General features: G+C 47.1%; 1 protein-coding gene across 1 annotated transcript in view; it reads right to left on the bottom strand.

Annotated features, from left to right (window-relative positions):
* Positions 1-22,220, bottom strand: part of SLC24A3 (solute carrier family 24 member 3) — a gene marked incomplete at its 5' end in the record, with an annotated part of 322,397 nt that overhangs the window by 229,398 nt on the left and 70,779 nt on the right. The gene's annotated exons all lie outside the window — the stretch shown is intronic.

The raw sequence follows: 22,220 nt of genomic DNA, 5'->3' as shown, positions 1-22,220 counted from the left end.
AAGGGGTACTCGTTGTGCTGGATTGGGGGCCACCCCAATGATCTCATTTTAACTTGATTAACCTGCAAAGACCCTATCTCCAAATAAGCTCATATTCTGAGGCACTGGGGATTAGGACGCCAACACATCTTTTGGGGGGGAAACACAATTCAACCCAAACCATCCCAAACCTAAAGATCTGAGACTATCCCCTGGGTCCTGTACATGCCCCTAGTTCCCAGTGACAGAAGTGGGCTGCAAAACAGGTGCAAGGGTGTAAGGTCCCAGGGAGACTCACTTCTTCAGGCATCCCTTGTTCCACAACCATCATAAGGAAGTCCTTTGAGGATTATATAGACTTCACCTAACTTCCATCTGGAACTCCTCTGCCTCCCTTCATCCAATCTGCTGGTTAAACATGATTGATAAGCACTTAAAGTGTTACTAACTCAGAGTTGCATCCAAGGACTCGGCTCATAGTCAGGACCTGACACAGGCCGTCTCCAGCTCAGCTCTGTCCTTGCCCCCACCAGTCTCTGGCGCTCGGCCCTCGGGGCTTGGCAAACGTCTCAGCCATGGGTTAAGAACACAGTTCTACCCAGTAGGTAGATCAGGGTGGGCTTCTCTGAAATACCACGTGGCAGCCAAGTGAAATGTGAACTCCAACATTTATTTAACAATTTCTGTTTCTTCTGATACTGCGATACCTTAAGGTCAGTTTTCCTAACCTGCTCCTTTTGCTTCTCTTTATAAAACAGGAAATATCAGAATTTTTAAACAGCTCAATAGTGAAATGACATTTTGTTCTCTGATAAATTATTACACAGACTCAGGGACAGCTTACGAATAAATATTCTCATGGATTCTTCATTGAGTGTATTTATTTACAAGCTCCCTTCTGTGGTGCCAACACCCACACAGATGCTGAACGGAGAAAAGAAAACAAAATGAAATGAAACAGGTACCCGGGGGGGAAAAAACAACTGCCCCCACTAAAGCTTGGCCGGCATGATCAGAGAGGACTGAACACAGCCATCTGAACCACAGCTACAGCCCCATGAGCCCCCCTGGGAACGCAACAGGGAGGCTGTAACACAAAGCTCTGGAAGCATTCAAGTTCATTACAAGCAGGGTCTGGTTTTCTTGGGAGCTCCGTGTCCAAGAATGCCTTTCCACGATTCAGCAAATTCAGAGCTCTTTCGAAGCTCGGCAAGTACCCCTCTGCCGAGGAGATTCTGTCCCCTTCAAATGTGAGAAATCCCTGTGACATCTTCATGGCAATCTGTGGGTGTTTCCACCAATACTGCACCTTCCAATCCTGGCTTCAGAAAGCGGAGGAGACCCCTCTGAAAAGGCAGAGCCGGGCTATAGTTCAGACTTAGAAATTGCCAAGAGGCTCGCTACAGTGCAGTTGGACCCATAAAAATAATCTCAATAATAAAAGCTGTCATCGAGTGAGCTCTTATCCACACACTGAAGTCAGATGTATCCCAAGCTCTAACTCATGCCATTTCCACAGCCCCACATCCTAAGCATTCAGAAAAGACTGGGGGTTAAACCCCCAGCCTCTCGAGTTCAGCATCTTGCCCAAGGTCACACCTGCATGTGGCAAAGCCAGGTTTCCCTGTTCTACTTGACTCTAGAGCCCAAGTTCTTGAATGCCTTGTGCTTTCAACAGTTAGGTAGTCCAACCCACAACAGCTGGCTGAAACCCAGTAGCCAATGAGACCAAATGGGCAGGTCAGCCAGGACCACCTGACCTCAGAGGCCGGGACAGTGCACTGTGCAGCCACAACTTCCACTTTCCAGGTGACCTCAGTGGCAGTGCACAGACAGACTCGGGGAACTTCCCAAGTCTGAGAAATAGGGCTTGAGGCTCCTGCATAAAAGAATCCGAGGGCTGTGGTGCTTGGAAAAATGTCCGAGAAAGAAATCCCATATGCAACCAGCCAATAGGCCCTGAGGTTTGCTGACCTTATTACACGGCAGACAAGCTGTGGGAGGCAGGCCCCAAATTAAAAACTGTCACATCAAAGGCTCTGCTGGCCAAAGCCTGTAGCAAAGATGACAGAGCAAGGAGGGGCGTGGGTTGCCATGCGGACTTCCTCAGTCAAAAGCTTCATTTCACAGCTTCTTTCTATTAAAGGTAAAGATTGGATATTCGTTGTCTTCTTTATCGAGGGAAATAGCAGTAACTAAAAATATTTGGATACCTGACTTGAATAATTCTTATGAATAAAAGGCATCGTGCCTGTGATTTCTTGACTTGTTTTCTATCATCTTGGTGAAGGAGCCAATGTGGTAGATGAACTGCAAAAACATTTTCCCAGTTCTTCATTCATCCCTGCCCATGCCCTTTGCAATGTGATGTTTCAGCTCTTCCATTATTGGGTGGAGCTATCCTTCGAATTGGGGCTGTCCTTGGAACTTGATTTGGCCAGAGAATGTGGTAAAGCTGATGCTGTGTCATTTCTCATCACAGACCTCAAGACACAGGAGGCCACCCTAGACCAGCCAGCCCCCAGCTGACCATCAGATGGTCACAGGCACAGGAACAAGCTCAGGTGAGATCAGTGGAGCCTGACCCAGATCAGCATAAGCGCACACCTGGCCCATGGACTCACGAGCCATAGTAAGTGCTTCTTGTTTTAAACAACTGAGTTTAGGGGCGGCTTGTTGCACAGCTTTAGCTAAGTGTTCCCAAAGTATGAATGGAGACTCTTTCTCCGAGATACTCACATGGCAGACACGAGCTTGTTCTGAGCACACCTGTTCTCCCAGTCTATCTCCCACTTACTAAAACATGTTACTTCAAGAAAAGCTACCACTTATGGGCTTTTAACGTGTGAAACACTAGGAGAAATGCTTTTAATCCATTTTCTTATTTAATCTTCACTTCAATGTTATCCCAATAGCCACATACAAGGACTGTGATTTAATATTCTCATATTAACGATGGGGAAACAGAGACTCAGAGTGGCCAACTGGATTAAGGCCACGTGCTAAGTGCTGTCCAAAATGTGACCCCAAGACCAACTTATCTGAGGCTCACATGCTTACGGAGTATGCTTAAGAAATTCTGTCTCTGCAATTCATTAACTGTGCTGTGCTGGGGTTCAAAGTTTGCACCGTGGACATATATCAAGTTCATGTATATCTTACGGATTGGGAGTTTTCTGAGCAATAAGGCTCTCCAGCTTCACCCAGTTCAGGAGAGGACAAGTACAGGCGGATCTAGCACTGCTCCCTGCGCCAACAGGAAGGAGAGCCGTCTTCCTATACAAAAGTAAAGAGAAGCGTCTAGGGAAGGGGTTAGAAAACTTTTCTATAAAGAGACAGACAGTAAATATTTTAGGGTTTGCATGACATACGGTCTCGAATGTGTTGTTATACCAAAAAAGCAGCCACGGACAACGCATAACAAATGCCTGTGGCTGTGTCCAATAAAATTTTATTTACAAAAACAGGAATAGTTTGCTGAACTCTAGCCTAAAGGATTAGGCCAGGGGCGGGGAAATAGGCTGTAATGTTAGTGCTGTCAATCCCCAGAGTCAAGGAAAAATGCAACAACACTCTATTAAAAGCCTCTTAAAGTGATCTCTGTGTCACCCAATCTTTTCAGATATGACAGAAATGACTCATTGTTTCTTCCTGAACATACTAGGACTGATTGACTTGCCATATCTGCCAGTAGTGTTGTGTTAAGAAAGACCCAGGGGCTCTATATTGGGTCCACAGGCAAGAGAACGGTGGTTAATCAGCAATGCCGGCCTGGGGCAAGGAGGGGGAAGAAGGTGGCAGGAGGTACGTCAAGTGTCCCATACATTTGTCATTTATGTTCTATATTGTTGCTACCTGTTTTCAATAAAAATTGACTGTTGATAATTCAGGCTGCTTTTAGAAACAGGTGTGAATGATCTTCTGCATGCCCTTAACCCAGTGGTCTGGTGGACATCTTCCATCATATACCAAATGCAAAGAGCTGGTCAATACAATGAAGCTGAAGGGACTAAACAAAACTGCGTAACTGCTACTGTTTTTAATTATAGGTAGCAAGCCAAATAATTCGAGCAATCCCCTTGCAACAATATTTACCTTAGCAGCCTTGCCCTGGACCGAGTCAAGCACTCGGGCAGTCCTGCAGGCAGGGACTGTTATCAACGAAGGCTCCAGCTTGTTGCTTTTCTATGTGTTCAGAGCTGGGGACTTTCCTACAGCAGTCATTCAAAAACTTGTTGAACTGCTTTAATTAGCGATTATCTTTGGCTGAGCACGCCAAGCCCTACCTGTCTGCTAATAAAAGCTGGAAATCTATCCAACTAAAGCACAAAAGGTGCAGATTTAAGGGGAAATGAAAACACATCTTCAGATACCACTCATTTTATTCTAGTTATCTTGACACCTAACTTTGGGACTTTGGGGTTAAGGGGTTCATTTTCTAATATGCTTAGACCTTCATGGTCCATGATGGTAACCACCAGCCATATGTAGTCACTTAAATTTAAATAAATTAAAATGAAAGAAAATCAACATTTCAATTCTTTAGTCACATCAGTCATATTTCAAGTGTCCAGTGGCACAGATACAAAACATCCTCGAAGAAGGTCCTATTGGACAGCGTGGATTTGGACTAAAGGAGCAGATGCTGTTAGTGCCCTGTGTGGATCGCCTCCCGGGCACCCCAGGGCCACCCAGCAGAGGCTGTTTGCTAACCTCTAACTCCGCCTGAGTGCTCTGTTCCTGGCTGGGAGGGCACACTCACCCACACACAGGGCAGGCCAGCAGTGCCAACTGATACCCCCAGAAACAGTGCTAACAAATGACAGATGCAAAGCAGTGGACAATCACCCCAGAATCCTAGCTCCCTGGCTTGGGGAACTCTGACGCATGTTCACAGAGGCTCCCAGACTTGCCCAGTGACACTGAGTCCTGGTCGGCCACAGTGATCACCTACAGTGAACACTCCCTTCACTGGCTTGACTCAGGTCCGCTTCTGGAGGAATCTAAGACAATGAACTAGATGGTCGTTCACAGATCTTAAGTTAGTCACATTGATCTTGGCATTGATCTTGGTGTGAGAAAACTAATTTCAGTGGAGAAAAAGATGATAATTTATGGAGTCAGTATATAGGATCTCCCAAAAGAGTCTGTTGTCTTACATTATAGCATTGCCATTATTTTTACTGTGCTATTTCCCAGCTTGATTTGCTTAATCACCAAACCTACCTTTGAATCATTTTAGTGGTTTTTAAAAATCAAACCACCTCCCAAAGACATTTTACCCCATGGAAAGACCTGAAAGAGTATATTCCTAATTCAGAAGGCTATGCCCTTGGTCCAGCTTAAGGACCTTTCAGCCAATATCAAATCATGAACTAAGCAGACCACCCCATGGAGATGGTGAGCACACAGTTGTATGATGTGTCTCCTCTGTGACTTTCTAAACTCTCTTTCTTCAGAGTTAAAACTGTGTGCCTGTCTATTCTCTGGCACTTTTTTCCTAACAGCTTTATTCAGACATAATTCACATATCATACAACTCATCCGTGTCGTGTGCACTTCAACATTTTTTAGGATGTTCACAGGGTTGTGCAACCACATCTTTTGTGGCTTCTTTCACCATAAATGGCAACAGGCAGTGAGATCTCCCACACTGTTTCTACTCAATGGCCTTGTGACTACATCCAAAAATCAAAGTCATGCTCGCGGAGGGCCATTTACTACCACTGAAAATACACAAAGGATACACACTAGATATGCTGGTGGTGTTCGCTTTCCTCGCATTTTCTAAAATTACCATGTTCAATTATTGATTCACCTATTTACACTGCAAAAACATCAGCAGGACCGGATTCATCAGTAACATTTTGTTTACTCAACAAAATGCAAATTCACACACAAAAATGTATTCTCTTTAAAAATTCCATTCCTCCCTAGTTCTCTGATTATTACTGATGCCACAAACCACTCTGGTGAAATACATCCCTCCTCTTTCCACACTGCTCTTTGCGATAGGCCAAGTCCCCCACTGTCGCCTCGAAACCTGGCAGCTGTCTGGGGCCATTTAAGCGCCCCCCCCCCCCAGATCTGCTTTGCAGACCTTGATTTGAACAGAGGAGAGCTTTAGGGCACCGAACATTAACCCAAAGGGGAGATTAAAGGGCGCCGTTCCTCATAACCATCAAAATAACTGGCTCAAACTGCTGTTTTTCTAGGGACACACACTGTCCCACGGTGCATCCGCCCACCTACACACACACACACACAAACGCACACGGAGTGGATGCCCAATAAATATATACTGAATGAATGAACACAGCTCTACATGACCTTGCAGAAAAGGGGACAGAATGAGGTTACACGTTTAGGTCATTAAAGTATGGTGAGCCAAGGATGCAGGAGACGCTCCTGAGGCTGGGGAGCCGACAAGTTCAAGTCAGTACCATCCTAATAATATTATGATGATAAAGACCATGTGTAAGTGAACTAAACAGTCACCAAGGCAGAACAAGGTGTCCTGAAGTGAGCTCCACTCGGGGGCAAGGCGTAGAGGTTATAGTACATAAAGTGCCACAGTAAGGCTCTGTGGCACACACAGTGTTGCTTGTTTATCCTGCGGAAGTCTGCGCAGGTAACAGATCGTGTGGTGGCACACCCACGTCGTCTTGTACGTTCCACCCACCGGCATCTCTACATGGGGCACTCTTGCATGGATAAGTGAAAGAAAACCTTTCCGTTGGTGACCATGTGTCTTGGCATTTGGGAACAAAGCAATTGCGGCTGCCTGCTGCTTGGTCACTCTCCAGCCCCACCATGGAGTGAGGGGCGACAGAGGGTGAACAATGACCTTCTCAAAAGCTAGAGCATCTCAAAGTATGTCCCTTACTCTACCACGCCAGCAATCACAAAAAGGAAGGGCGTTAGAAATTCTCTTTCCATTGTGTGAATCATAACAGAACAAAATGATCCAAAGCTTGGTATAGTTAAATATGTATAGGATATTTTAAAAATAAAATTAAAGTGATAAAAAAATGTTCATCAAAATAAATGCAGGGAACAGTAAACCTTCATAAACTGTTCAGGCCAATCTCTCTCCTGGCGCAAAGTCTGGTTCTAATGAATCTCTAAACAGTACCTAATTATTGGCAGGATTTGTTTTTCCTGGCTTTCCAAAGAATCCATTTCAGTAAAACAAAGGAAACAAGCTTTGTTCTGTGTCAAAAAAGGAAAACTGAATGTGCTGGAAAGTCTCCCTCTGTTCCTCCTGACCAGAGTCCACATGCCGCCTGCCCTTCCACTCCACTGCCCCTGCTCTGTGCCCCAGAGGCCAGATCTGGCTCCACTGGCCTTTGGCTTCCAGGAGGATTTGGCCAACAGCAGGAGATTAAAGGGCAGGAGGAGAGAGACTAGGGCACTTATTCCCCTAGTTGTCTCCTAGCCCGCAGTTTCTCCCAAGTGCCCCCTCCACTGCACACAGTGTGGCGGTGGCCCTGACCTCTTTTGCCCCTTCAGACAAATGGGTGGGAATGATTCCTTGCTGTGGCTTCTCTCTGGAGTGTCACCATTTTCTCTTGGTTCCCTCATCCTGCCCACTTCTTGGTAAATAAACCTTCAGGAAACTATCCCCGATTACTCCTTTTGAGCATATCACCTTTTGCTTCCCAGACCCTGGCTGAAGGAAGAATTCATATTCCAAGAAGAACACCAGACACAGAGAGAAGGGCAGCCCTACAGCCCTGGCAGCCATGCCCGCCTCTCCCAAGGCAGTGGTCAGGAAGGAGCAGGGCTCTGGAGGAGACTGGCCATCGACTCTGAGAACAGGTGAGGCCTGTTCACCCAGGCCAGTGCTCAGGGCTACAGTGTGGGTTCCTTCCCTTTTTATGGGATGATGGCACGTTGACCTAAAGGCCAACTAAGTTATTTTAGGAATGCAAGAGAATAATGAGGTGTCATCTCAAAATAAAAGTCCCACCTTCCATTCACCTCCATGAGCTGTCATAACAGAGAAAAGCTGTGCTTCTCGAATGTCAACTGCCAGGGTGAAGACTGAAAAGTGAACATACCTGGAGGGTTGACTCACTGAACAACAGTCTGACACACTGTCCAGGACAGCATGTGTCACAATATTAATGCAAACATCAGAATGTGTGACGCTCTTTGAAAAAAATAAGATAATTGACTTTGCCCCATCTCCAGCTACATAGCTGGCATTCTATAGACATAGCCTAAAGACACCTCATTAATGAATCAACAACTTGATTTTCTCTGATTATATGGATGGGTAAAAATGTCAAACCAGCATGGTATGGAGTCAGGAAAGGGCGATAAGCAATGCAGCCATGGCCACAGAGCATGTGACCAGGTGGGACTGTGAACTCAGGGCTTGTGAGATTGTAACACCTCTTGGTACAAATCCAAGACAGCCGTTTTCTTAAAAGCAGAACTTCCCACCCATCAATTAGAGCAGTGAAAATGGCAAAGGGTTTTTAACTTAGACATCATAATATGCTTGCGGCCTAATCTCACTGCAGATATCATCAGTAGGCAAGAAAAATATTAAAACTAAAAATGGTTTCAAATTGATCTCAGTGGTGTGTTAGCACCAAGAGAAGCAGCATCCTGGCTAATTTCCCTTCTCTAATGAGGCAAAAGGGCAGTCAAATTTGTCCTCTGACATCCATTTGTAACTTACCACCCACCACAGCAGACAGCCAGGAGATTTCAAATGAATGAAATAAGAGGAATTATTTAGTGACTTAGGAAGAGCATTTTTTGTTCTGAAGCATCCCAACACCAGATCATCACAGCTACAAATATGTTCAATAATCACAACCAATGTTTTCTGCGCTCTTATCCTGTGCCAGTCGTCATCCCAGGAGCTTTCTGCACCTGATTTTATCTGCCTCTCAGTGACCTTGGGAGGCAAATTTTCTTGTCAATGACATAATAGAAAGCAGATATTCTTAATTTAGTAGACTTGTTTGAAATGCTAATGACGGTATTGGTGATAACATCAATTAAATGGTTTGTAGAGATACAAGAAAATTTCTTAAAACAGAGCAGAGGAGAGCAGTAAAAAGAAAAAAGAATTTAAAAGAATGAAGAGAGTTTATGGGAATTGGGGACAACATGAGGCATAACAACATGCACATCATAGGGTTACCAGGAGGAAAAGAAAGAGAGCAAGGAATCAACACCCTATTTGAAGAAATAATGACTGGAAACTTCTCTAACCTGGTGAAGGAAAAAGACACACAAGTCCAAGAAGCACAGAGGGTCTCAAACAAGAGGAACCCAAAGAGGCACACACCAAGACACACCATAATCAAAATGGCAAAGGTTAAAGACAAAGAGAGAATCTTAAAAGCAGCAAGAGACAGACAGTTAGTTACCTACAAGGAAGCTCTCATAAGACTGTCACCTGATTTCTCAACAGAAGCATTTCAGGCCAGAGGGGATTGGCATGAAATATTCAAAGTGATGAAAAACAAGGACCTACAAGGAAGACTACTTTTTACCCAGCAAGGCTATCATTTATAATGGAAGGAAAAATAAAAAGCTTCCCAGACAAGAAAAAGCTAAAGGAGTTTATTACCACAAACCAGTATTGCAAGAAATGCTGAAGAGACAAGCAGCAGCAGAGGGGGAGGGAGAGGGAGAAAAAGGAAAAGCAGAGGAACATAATTAAGAATAAAATGGCAATAAATATGTACCTATCAATAAATACTTTAAATGTAAATGGCTGAAATGCTCCAATCAAAAGACATGGGTATCTGAATGCATAAGAAAACAAGACCCATGTATATGCTGTCTACAAGAGAACCACCTCAGAATGGAAGATACACACAGACTAAAAGCAAAGGGATGGAAAAAATATTTCATGCAAATGGAAATTTTAAAAAGTTGGGGTAGCAATACTTACATCAGACAAAATAAACTTTAAAACAAAGGCTACAGTAAGGGACAAAGAAGGATACTACATAATGATAAAGGGAGCAATCCAACAAGAGGATAGAACCCTTATAAACATTTATGCACCCAACATAGAAACACCTAAATATATGAAGCAAATCTTGATGGACATAAGGGAGAATTAACAGTAACACAGTCATAGTAGGAGACTTGAACAGCCCACTGACATCAATGTATACGTCTTCCAGACAGAAAATCAAGCAGGAAACATCTACCTTAAATAACACACAAGATAACATGAACTTACTTGGTATCTTCAAAGCATTTAACCCAAAGCAGCAGAATATATATATTTTTAAAGTGCACATGAAACATCTTCTAGGATATACCACATGTTAGGACACAAAATAAGTCTCAATAAATTTAATAAGATGGAAATCATATCAAGCATCTTCTCTGACCATAATGGTTTGAAACTAGAAATCAATCACAAGGAAAATACACACATACAAAGACATGGAAACTAAATAACATGTCACAAAACAATGAATGGGTTAACAATGAGATCAAGGAAGAAATCAAAAGATACCTTGAAACAACTGAAAATGAACACACAATAACCCCAAATCTATGAGACACAGTGAAAGCAGTCCTATGAGGGAAATTCATAGCATTACAGGCCTACCTCCAGAAACAAGAAAAATCTCAAATAATATAACTTTACACTTGAAGGAACTAGGGGGAAAAAAAGCCCAAAGTCAGTAGAAGAGAAAAAATAATAAAGAGCGGAGCAAAAATAAATGAAATAGAGTCTAACAAACAAAACAAAACAAAACATCAGTGAAACCAAGAGCTGGTTCTTTGAAAAGACAAATAAGATTGACATACCTTTAACCAGACTCATCAAGAAAATAAGAGAGGACGCAAATAAATAAAATCAGAAATGCAAGAGGAGAAGTAACAACTGACTCCACAGAAATACAAAGGATTGTAAGGAAATACTACAAACGACTATATGCCAACAAATTGGATAATCTGGACGAAATGGATAAATTCCTAGAAACATACAATATTACAAAACTAAATTAGGAAGAATCAGCGAATCTGAATAGACAAATTACAACTAATAAAACTGAAGCAGTAATCAAAAAGCTCCAAACAAAAGTCCTAGGTTGAATGGCTTCACACATGAATTTCACCAAATAGTCAAAGAAGAAACTAACACCTATCCTTCTCAAACTTTTCCAAAACATTCAAGAGGAGGGAAGACTCCCAAGCTCATTATCAAGGCCAGCATTATCCTAATTCCAACACCAGATAAAAACATTACAAAGAAAAAACATTAGAGGCCAATATCCCTGATGAACATAGATACTAAAATCCTCAACAAAATATTAGCAAACCAAATCCAGCAATACATTAAAAAGATCATACACGGTGATCAAGTGGTATTTATTCCTGGAATGCAAGGTTGGTATTTTATCTGCAAATCAATAAACTTGATAAACCACATAAATTAATCAAATCCAGCGTGGGGGGATGTGAGAACCCCCAATTTATAGCGAAAAGCTATAGGTAACAATCTGGACCTGTGACTGGTATCTGAAGTGGGGAGGGGCAGTCTTTGTGGGACTGAGCCCTTAACCTGTGTTGTGTGATGCTATCTCCAGGTAAATAGTGTCTACATTGAATTAAATTTACAGGACACCTAGTCAACATCCACCAAAAATTGGAGAATTGCTTGGTGGTATTGGAAAACACTCATAGGAAATGCACACGCTTGTGTGTGTGTGTGTGTGTTATGTGTGTGTACTGAGAGAGAGAAATATCAAGCGTGATACCTGCTACGTAGGATATTGACACAGAGCCAGAAACATACAGCGTGGATAAGATCCGCTCACTTGAGGCAGAATGACCATAGCATGAACCAAACCAGGGACAATATCCCTCCCAGAAAAATGAGCAGATGTCCAAACCCAAGGACTCTGGAAAGGCAATTCAGTGACAATCTCCTAAATGAGATGGAAATAATCTTTTATGCTCCACTCAGGCATCCCTCGTGTTAATTTCATAGCTTGACCTTTATGGTGTTAGTAAATCACCATATTTTGAAACAAAAAACACATGTTCACCACCTCTCCACAGGACACAGCCTGACCTGTGTGTGCCCCACAGAAAACAAAAGCCACAGAACGGCTGCAGAACAGGCCACGGGCATCTGCGTGTCTCTAGCCGGCTTCCATTTAAACTCATTTGGCTGCAGGTACAGCTTCGACATGCCAACAGGTTTAAGCAAATGTAATTACAGGTGAGCAAGCTGGGTGGACCCCCTTTTCCAATCCATGCCTGCAGCTGCCCAGGAACAAGGCAAGCTCAGGAGAACTCCCCGAGGGAGTTTATAGGAGGTGGCTCTGGGAATCCCCAGCCCATCCCCTCACCCCCCAGCTTGGGGAAGGAGCTACTGCCCTCGGGCAAGCTCAGTGCATGGATCCTTTAGGACTGAGTGACCCAGGACCCCACTGTCCTGATTCCCAAGCCCCTCCAGCACCTCTTCCTAGGTGTCTCTGAGCCCTCCCCTAGCACCCTGTCCCCACCATCACCAGGTCGCATGACCTACACTCCATTCACTGAGGCAACCACCTCTGACTCATCAGTGCTTGCACTTTGCCACTGTTGAGTATTTTAAAACACTCTCACCTTCTGGACTCCAGTTCTCCCAGGGCCAGGAATCTCTTTTATTCTTTCCTGCGTCCCGGCACTTCTAAGCGTGCCACGCACTCAGGCCGCGCCCACGAGGAGCAACAGGGACAGCGGTGAGGCAGCCTGCCTGCCACTGAGCGAGGGGGCAGCTGGGCACTGCTGAGGGCGCGAGCTGCACCTCGGTTTTAGGTGTTGGTCCCGGGAGCAGCGCTAAGCCGGAGGTGCTGATTTCTTTGTAAGGCAGTTCTGCCGGAAAATGCTTACTTGCAATAAATTTTAACAATACTACACACACGAGTGAAGAATTGGGCCTGTTCTGTCCCCACAAGTGCCTCCCACCGCATGTTTGCAGGACACTGGAACCCATGGTTCCTTCAGATTCATTTTGGTCTTTTCCTGCTTCCCAAAGGAAGCTGAGCCTCACCCCTGAAAACCACCCGGGGAGTCTAGGACAGGGAAAGCCGCACAGTGAGCACACCCACGGGCAGAAAGGAGATGCCCTGGAGCACGTGTGAGGAAACTGATGTCCCCAGACCAGGATCCTTTTCCCACCGCCCTCTGGGGTCTGGGAAACACAGGACACAAGGGAAGGACTTGTGCAAAGAAAGTGCTGCCTTTAAAAGAGGCATGAAACTGCCCTTGAGACCAAGGAGGCCACACAGCATGGAACTAGACAGTACCTCTCCCCTCGCTGGTGGCCTTTCACCCTGTAGGTGGCTCAGCGGGGGCTCTGATGGCACAACTGCCCCACCCTGTCAGCCCAGGCCTGTAGAGTCCACAGAACAGCCTCTCAGAGAGGAAAAAAAAAAAAGATTTTTAGTGCAAGGAATTAATGTGGGAGGTGGGGCTAGAGGAAGAAGGAACTGAGACACAGGGAAGGCAGCCAGTAAAGCTGGTGTCAGCAGGGGACCACTGTGGGCAGCCACCTGAGGGGTGATGCCCCAAGCCCATCCATTACTGGCGGAGGGCTGCTCCCAGGGGCTTGCTGACCCCCTGACCATCGAGTCTGCCACTTAGGAGGCAACATGAACTGACTCCAAGGAAAGTCTTCTGGCAAAAGAGCGCAGAACAAGCAGGTGGAACTGAGCAGTGTGCGCTGTGTGGGAGAGCAAAGGAGCCGTGAGCCAGCCCTGGGCAGCACCTGCTTCCCGAATCACCCAGAATGCGGCGACTCCTGCCCCAGCCGGGGGGCCTGGTGACCCCAAAGTGAAAGGCTTTGCACTCCTCAGGAATGAGGTATCCGCTAAATACAAGGCATGACCATTTACCCAGAAAACCAGTTCTATTTCCCCAACAAGAAGGAAGAGCTTCAGGGAACAAAAGAGACCCCAAAAGGTGTGTGGAGTATGCCGGTCACAGCGACTCAGGGAGGAAAGGCAGTCCCCGTGGCTCTTCTTGTCCGCCGTCTACAGAAAGGGGGTCAGGGCAAGCCTGAGGCCAGGATCTGAGCCTACCTTGCCACTTGTGGAAACAGGAGTGAGGGAGAGGCTCTCGGGCCTTGCCTGGCTGCTTTGCCCTGAAGCACCCTTTTCCCTTTGGCCTCTTTTCTGTAAACACAGCAGGTCTCATGTGGGAAGCAGAGCAGAAAGGAAAGTACCGCTTAGTGATTAGGAAGCTGCAGAAACAAGACAACTCTGAGCTCCCTGAGGAGGGAGGCCACCCAGCCATGCGCACTCACTCGAAACCAGAGAGACTCCAAGTCTTAAAATTTTGCTGACACTGGGAACATTTAAAGAAGTCCACCTCCTAGGAAAGGACCTTCAGGTATTCCTCATCATCACCTCTGGTAGGCCCACCTCTGGTCAGGTCACCTCCTGCCACCCCAGGGCCTGCACCCTCCTCTGTTCCTGCCCACAGGAGTCAGAATGAATGAGCTTCTGGCTGATTTATGGCTCCCATGGGCGTAACTTAACCCCAGAGTTTTTGAATTGCTAGACATTTTCAAGATTGGATTTTTTTATCTGACTGATTTATGACCCATAGATTAAGCAGGGAAATGCTCTCCTGTCAAACATGAGGGGCAAATGCTGATGTCTTACAACCCCCTTTCCCCCAGGTGGCTGCGGGCGATCTCCCTTCCTTGGCAGTTTCCGTAAACCCTGGGGGCCTGCTTACCTCCTCTAGTTGCTTCGGAGTCTATCTCTCTCTCTCTCCCCAGCTACCTAGTAAGTGTATAAACATAGGACCTGGGGCCTCACCTATGCTAACCCCTCTGACACTAGTGCTTCCGGCAATTCATGTGCCTATGTGCACAGAAGAACTGTGAGCTCTGTTCATGGCATCCTAACTCTCTAGCCGAGTGTGACCCTTCTACCAGCAGAGCCGTGGGACCCATACAGATCGTGAAAATCACTAGCATGTGTGTTCTCAGTAAAATCCCAAGCATGGTGCACAATCTCACATAATCGCCGTGACTACAGCCGGGAGGAGACCTCAGCCCTGCAAGGTAAAGGATCTGCCCCAGCCATTCAACCCACCTGGGGTGGGACCATGACCCCACCTCTTTCCAGAACATTCCATTTCATTCCTATTTGGTGCTGGATGTAAAGTCCCTCTTCCTTCACACCTGAGTGGGAGTCTCTGATGCCCAGCCAGAAAACTGGTCCTAAGAGTGTCACACTCCGGGAAATCCACACTGGGGATACTGCCAGGCTGCTGCCCAGAGCCTCCTTTCCATTTCTCACTTAAAACACTCCTAGTCTGGTGGAAAAAAGGGAAACACAGGTCTACTTGGCACAGAGGAAACCAACCTTCCATGTGTGAAAGTGCTAGAAACAGATATGGGTGTGAAGGTGAGTGGGTCCAAGTACAGCGACACAAAGGCCCTTTTCTTTGCAAAAAAGACAAAAACAAACCCGATGATCTCCTTGAGCTGAGACAGAATGTGGTTGCCCCAGAAGCAGGTGACTTGACTGCCAGCACACTGGCCCCAGGACCCACAAAAGCAAAGCAGACTTCTCCTCCAGCACTTACTGTGTGTGGCCTTCTTGACCAAATGCCACAATGCTCAGTTAGCATTTATAGATGAGAGCATGAGGCTGTACTTCTGCACAGTGCAGGCGCCATGTGCAAATCACACACCTGAAACGTCAGGCCTCCTGCCCACGTCCAGACATACCGACAGGCCACGGCCTGGTAAGCACCCAGGTGCGTTACGACAAGACTTTGCTGACTCTCCTTTGGGAAGACAGTGAGGATGGGCAACATGCTGTCAGGAGGACCCGGCTGCCTGCACAGCCAAGAACCTTCCATGGCAACTCCCCTCAACCTGCAGGCCAGGAAAACCCTCGCTCTTGAGTGAGAATACTGAAGTGTCTAGAACGCCAGTAAAGATGGTCTAGAACAGGACCAGGCAACAACTGCTCCTTTATTTCAACCTTTCTCAGAAGTATATCAGTCCTGGGAGGACATCTGTCTGCAGCCCTGCGACCCTGCAACAAGACCGCAGGAAAACTTGAGGGCAGAAAATTTTCAAGTTAAAAGTTTTGTCATCCATCAACAGTCCCTGGTTCTAAAAACATGAGCTGGATAAATGAACAAAATAAATCATCTATGAACTATATCAGAAAATGCTCACAGAATGATGTTTCCTTCCTACAGCCCCAAACTTGAAATCCTATAACTCAGCTCATGTGTCCAGCATCACCCTGTCCCTCTGCCTACCCTTCAAAATGCATAATCTCCTGGCAGGGGTGGCGGGGGCAGGTTGCACAGGTTTCTAAGGCCCCAAAGGGATAAACTTGTCATCAAGGCACCTCCCTGTTACTAGCTTGACAAAGATTAAAGAAAAAGTTCAAACACAAGAGGAACTCGCCCCACATCATGGTAATCCCCGGGATCCACTCTGAAAGCAGAAGCCGCTGCGTGTCCACCTGGAATCGGCAACTGGGGCACTGTGGCCACGGCAGATTCAATGCCTCAGATTCTTAAATGAATCTCAAATTCTCACTTGTCAAATTCTCAGTCTCAAATTCTCACTTGTCAGATAAGAAAGGCATCGAAGAGGCAAGTTCAGGCCGAATTGAAACGGGCCACGACCCAGGAGTCTGGGTTCCAGATTCGCTCGAGTTTCTGGGCCCACTCAGTGGCACTCAGGAGCAGGGCCCAGGGCAGCCCAGGGGGAACCAGCCACCCCTGCTCCTCCTGGGGAGACTTTGACTTCCTTCCACTCAAAGTGCAAAAGCAGCATCCAAAATATCCTCCGTTTCACTTATCTCTTCCCAGGGGACAGAGCGGCAATAAAAAAAATAAAATAAAAAAAAGGCAAAGAGAAACGGAGGCATAAGAGAAGACGCTGGAGAACTCTGGTGCTTGTCCCCATCGCGCTGGTCCCCATCGCGCTGGGAGGTGTACAGGTCCCGGGGGAGCCTTTCAGGACCGTGGCCAGGCGCACGAGCTCAAAGGCAGGGGGAACCTGCATGGCCAGGCTGTGCCAGCTCCTGGGGACGCTGGGCAGGCACCACTGATCGTTTTGCAGAACGGTGATTTGCAAAACGGAGACCACAAACACCCAAGGAGCTGGGACATACCACAGGAGCACGGCAACTCCCGAGTTCACGCACGTGCCGAGTTAAAACTTGTCACAACCCCGAGGCCTTTCCGTATCACACGTGTCAACATAAAGTCTAGACAACGTGGTGTGCCGAAAACAAAACCAAACAAAATTTTTTTTAAAAAGTCAGGAGCACAAGTTTAGCAAGTAGCAAAATGAGGTGGCAAAAGTACCCAGTTTGTGTTTTAGTAAAGGGCACTTGTGAGTGAATTTTAAAAAGCCTCGAAAAAACCCGCCTCCCAGTCACCCTTTCGCAGTGGCTGTCTTCCAGGAGCGCAGAGGGAGGGGGCGAGGTGCGAGTGAAGGAAGATTTTAACTTTTTATGCTATATAGCTCAGTCCACAGAATTTCAGTTATCTAGGCTAAGGGTGTATTCCTAAGTGACTCTTACAATGTTAAAAAGTTAAAGATATCCACAGAAAAGCTCCATATACCTAAGCTCCATCTACTAAGCTTCCATATTAGTGGAGCTTTGGGCAGACTCATGGGATGCCCTCCCCGGCACCTGTCCCTGCGCTGGGCAGCCTGCCAACGTCCCACACACGTTTCTTAGAAGCAAGAATGAAGCCCTTCACAGAGGGGAACACGAAGCCTTGCGTCTTACACCGTCTTACACTCCTGAAGAACCCTTCTCACACTGTGCCTGACGGAGGGCCACCCGTGGCCACTTAAAATAACCTTGTCACCTTAATGAACTAAGCAGGTGCCACTGGGGTTCAAGTGGCAATTTCACATCCAGTTTTCCCTGAATTTCCTGTTCTTACAGGGCCCCTTCCATTGGCGACTCCAGCATTCGGAGCAGGAAATGGGTGCAAGATTACTCAGTACTCACGACAGGGAGAGAAAGAGAATTCACAGAAAACAGTCCTCCTGAGACAACCGGAGCACGGGAAGCATGTTCTCAGATGGGCCAAGGGTGACATCTTTTGTGTGATCCTTTTGAAAGATGTGCTCTAATGAGCAGGAGTAGCAAGGGCCGCAAGGTGAGCTCTGCGCTGACCAGGGTGGGGAGAGGGAGGCTGCCTGTTGTGATGTACAGCAGGCTGTACCGCTTCACCGCCCCACCCCTCCGACGAGCGCCATCGTCCTCCCGGGGTGACATAATGTAATTGTTTTTCCTTTGGAAACGCTTGTTAACTCGACCACCACCTCCTCCTGGAAGCCTTTCCTTACCAGCACCATCCGGATGCTCTGAGGCCCCCACCAGGCCCAATGCACACATCACCCCGTGGAAGTCTTTGGATTTCTTCTCCCCCCACCTTCAGGGTGCTTCCTGAGGCCTGGCACTGTGTCCTTTCTATTTCCACGCCTCCCCTCGCCCAGGAGAGAGCCTGGACCAGCAGGGAAGCTCAGGGGACGCGGCTGTGTCTGTAAGTTATCACCTGGTCCTGATTTCCTGCGCGGGCCCTGCAGTGAGTCACCACGTGGGGAGGAGTTGCCGGTGGGCCCTGCTGGCTCAGAGCTGCTCACTGCAAGTGTGGGGTTTTCCTCCAGCCCCCGGCCCTGGAACATGGGTTAGGTTCACTCCCAAATTCCACAGAGATATGAGCTCAACTCCACGCATATATGTGAGCAACAAAACCGAGGCTCCATTGGCCCTAAACTGTGCTTCTTCGAGGAGGGAGGGAGGGAGGGAGGGAGGGAGGGAGGGAGGGAGGGAGGGAGGGAGGGAGGGAGGGAGGGAGGGAGGGAGGGAGGGAGGGAGCAGGGAGGGAGGGCACAGGGAGGCAGGGAAGGAGGGCAAGTGATTACAGAGACAGAAAAATTCCTTCAGAGAGACTCCAGGAAAGCAAGCACCACTTAGAATGATCTCAAAAAAGGCATTTCTCCCAGAAGCTGCGGAGCACCTGGCTATCCTCAGAGCCAGTCCTTGACCTTTCCCTGGAAAAGCTGAACATGGCTGAAGAAACAGGTAGTGCAAGAAGCAGGGAGCATGTCGATACACAACATCTGGAAAGTATGACTCCAGAGCTCGGTTATGTAACATGTAACGAGGCTGACTGCGGCACCGCGCTGTTTATGTTCCTGCTGCCCGGACGATTGCAACACAGGGGACGGCTGTCTCCAGTGAGGGCCGCGAGGCTACGGGTGCCCACGAGGAGGGAAAGTGGCCGAGAGCAGGAAGGTTCCTCCCCAGGTGGCCACAGGTCAGTCCTGGAGCAGGCCCAGCTTTCCAGAGAACTGGCCTGGACCAGAGAGGGAAGAAACAGTTCTCAGGAAATTCCTGCCCTGAAATCTTCCTCCTCCACACAGAGCTGTATTGGTTTTTATTTTATACACAATGTTTAACCAAGAAGAGAGGATTAATATTTACTAAGCACACACTAGCCCGGCACTTCCCAAACTCCACTGTGCACATGAATTATCTGGGAACATCTGAAATTCGCATTCAGATTCTGTGGGTCCAGGTGGCCCTGAGCTTCAGGGTCACCAACGAGCTCCCAGCCAAGCAGGTGCCTCTGTTCTCACACCACACTCCGAGTAGCAAGAGCTCAGAATGTGGTGGGAAAATGTTAGAAGGGGCGTGTGAAAACCAGGGTCCATTGGTACAAGAAACTAAAATATCAGTGAGTAGATGCCAAGATGCCTAGATATGGTCGCTGGGAGGGGGAACCAGCTCCCCAGGAACAAGCAGGCCAGGCTCATCCTGCACTGAACTTGGCTCTGCTGCAGGCCCTCAGGGTTTGCTGGACTCTCCACGCTGTGCCAGGGTTAGGACTGGGGCAGGCTGGGTGCTGGTAGCGGAGGGAGCTCTATGCTCTGTGCCCTGACCTAGCCCAATGACCTGAATTGTTTCCAGGGTACCTGTGTCCATGGGGAACAGGTGGGAAAACCAGCTCTCCTGGGGGAAGAGGGATCCCCTTGTCTTTACATGCCCCAAATGATGACTCTGCACCGGGTTGTGTTTGGCTGACAAACAGTATCTCAAATTAACCCCCCTACATGGAGAAGAAACCAGAAAAAAATTGCAAGCTCCTTTTTTAGGGCCCTTCTCATGATGCTTAGGACCCAGCACCCTTCGAAAAAGCCGATGGACTTGGCTACCTGAAGTTGGCTTATTGCCTTCCGAGGAGGGTAATAGGAGAGAAAAGGGAAGCTCTAGGCCAGCGATTCTCAAACTTGACCGTGCCTGGGAATCACCTGGGAGCCTAAGGCAGCAGGTCTGGTGGGGATTGAGATTCTGCATTCCTAACCAGCTCCCGGGAGGTGCTGAAGCTGCTGCCCTGGTCTCTGGGCCTCACTCTGAGTAACAAAATGATAGAGAATGTGCTGGCCCCTTGGTTAGACACTTAATTTGCACTAGCTAACTGAATATCCCAGCCATGCCATCAGGCCAGGCACAGAGCCTCCACCGGACAGATGAAGAAGGCAGTCAGCAAGGTCAGGAAATGTGATCAAGTTCTGCAGCTAGAAAAGGGAAGTGTCTGGATTTTAAGTCTGGTCAGCCTGGCCCCACAGCTTATGTTCTTTCCTCACAAACGATGGCCTCGGTTTATTAGGAGAAAGGCCAATCCACATTCAGTGCCCCGTATCCCAGAAGGCAAGAACATCTAGAATTTACTTTAGAAAGATATCAATCAAATGCTTACCGCTTTTTAAAATGGTCTGCATTTGAAGGGATGTTTCATTTAGTTCATTCAGCAAACATCTGTTGAGTTCCTAGAGGGGCCAGGCACTGCGCTATCAGCAGCAGCCACTTGTGCGGAAAAGATTTCTCGATGATGCCAGATAAGTGAGGTGCTCAGATCTTAATAGAGGGCTCTTTAACAATAAAATAAAGGCCCTACTGCAACCCAGTTTAGTATTGCTCCATCCCATGTTCCAAATGACACAGCTAAAGGTTTGCAAAGTGCAGCAAGTATAAAATCCATCCTGATAAGCCCTCGCCCAATGTGGTGATGGTTCAGAGGACTTGGTGTCCCCTAGATCCCCAAAGTCTGCCTTTGGAAGATACCACAAATGCCATATCCCTCCAGCTAGTGGTCTGGGGACTGCAAGGTGGACTGCGAAGTTTGATTTCTGGATTCTCAAAATGCATAAGAAAATAGAAGTGTCTTTAGTCTTTTGCAATTTCAAAATGAAGCCACTCCCGGTCTAAGGAGGAGCTTTTTCTGCAAAGGCGGCTTGAGCAACTCTTACAGCTGTGGAGTTGAAAAAACAAAAAGTCAAGGTGCTGATAACCTTGAGGTTGGCAAACATGCCTCTAAAGAGACTCGTTCCAAAGCACTTCTTTGTTCATACATCAGAAAACATCAGAGCGTGGAAGTAAAATGTGATTAATGTGATGCATCTTCAATTTAAACAGTGGCCAGATCGAAGGAAAAAAGATTAACCTGGTACTCACCTACCCTCACCTCCAGCTGTTCCCCAAGGTCCCTGTCTATACTCCTGTGGAGGGGTCCCTGTGCCATGTGGATGTTAGGTTAAGTATGATAAATAAAGACAACATTTCACTTTTAAGACTTCATTGTTGCCATTAAAATCAGGCACAAGGGAAATGCAAATATTCTCGCTGAGTTTGGTGAAGTAAACCAGCACCTGCTTGGTCATCGCGGATGCATGATTGGCTCGGAGGTTCCCAGGGCACTAAAGATGCACTTTAAAAACATTAACCGGTTGCCCAGAATGACACTTTTTAGAAAATCACAACCTAGTTTTGAAAATAGTTGGAACTGTATGTCTCGAATGAAAAGTAGGAGAGCAACATAATTCATATTCACCCAGATGGACGGTTCCCCATGTGTGTTTTACAAATTCTAGATCCCTAGGGAGTTAGCAAGAATTACCAGAAAGGGGTCCCATTACCCACTGGGCTTGGGAAGTAGGTTCCCTCCTGCAGTTGTCAGAGGCCTCTATGTAAGCATATTAGTTCTCTCCAGGAATAGGGTACTGTTTCCTAAACTTAGTGAATCAGGAAGCCCCTCCTCAAGTTTGTTTCCAAGTCAGACCAGATTGTTGCAAAGTGGCCCACTCAGTGCTCAGGCCTGTTCTGGGCACTGGAGAGAGAGCAGGGCACTGCCAGACTAAGACCTGCCCTCTGGGCTGGAGGCGGGGGGGGGGGGGTCCAGGGATGAAT

The sequence above is a fragment of the Miniopterus schreibersii genome (genome assembly GCF_964146895.1).
Source record: "Miniopterus schreibersii genome assembly, chromosome: 10".
NCBI lineage: Eukaryota > Metazoa > Chordata > Mammalia > Chiroptera > Miniopteridae > Miniopterus > Miniopterus schreibersii.
Note: the sequence above shows the minus strand (reverse complement) of the source record. Positions and strands in the feature narration are given on the sequence as shown.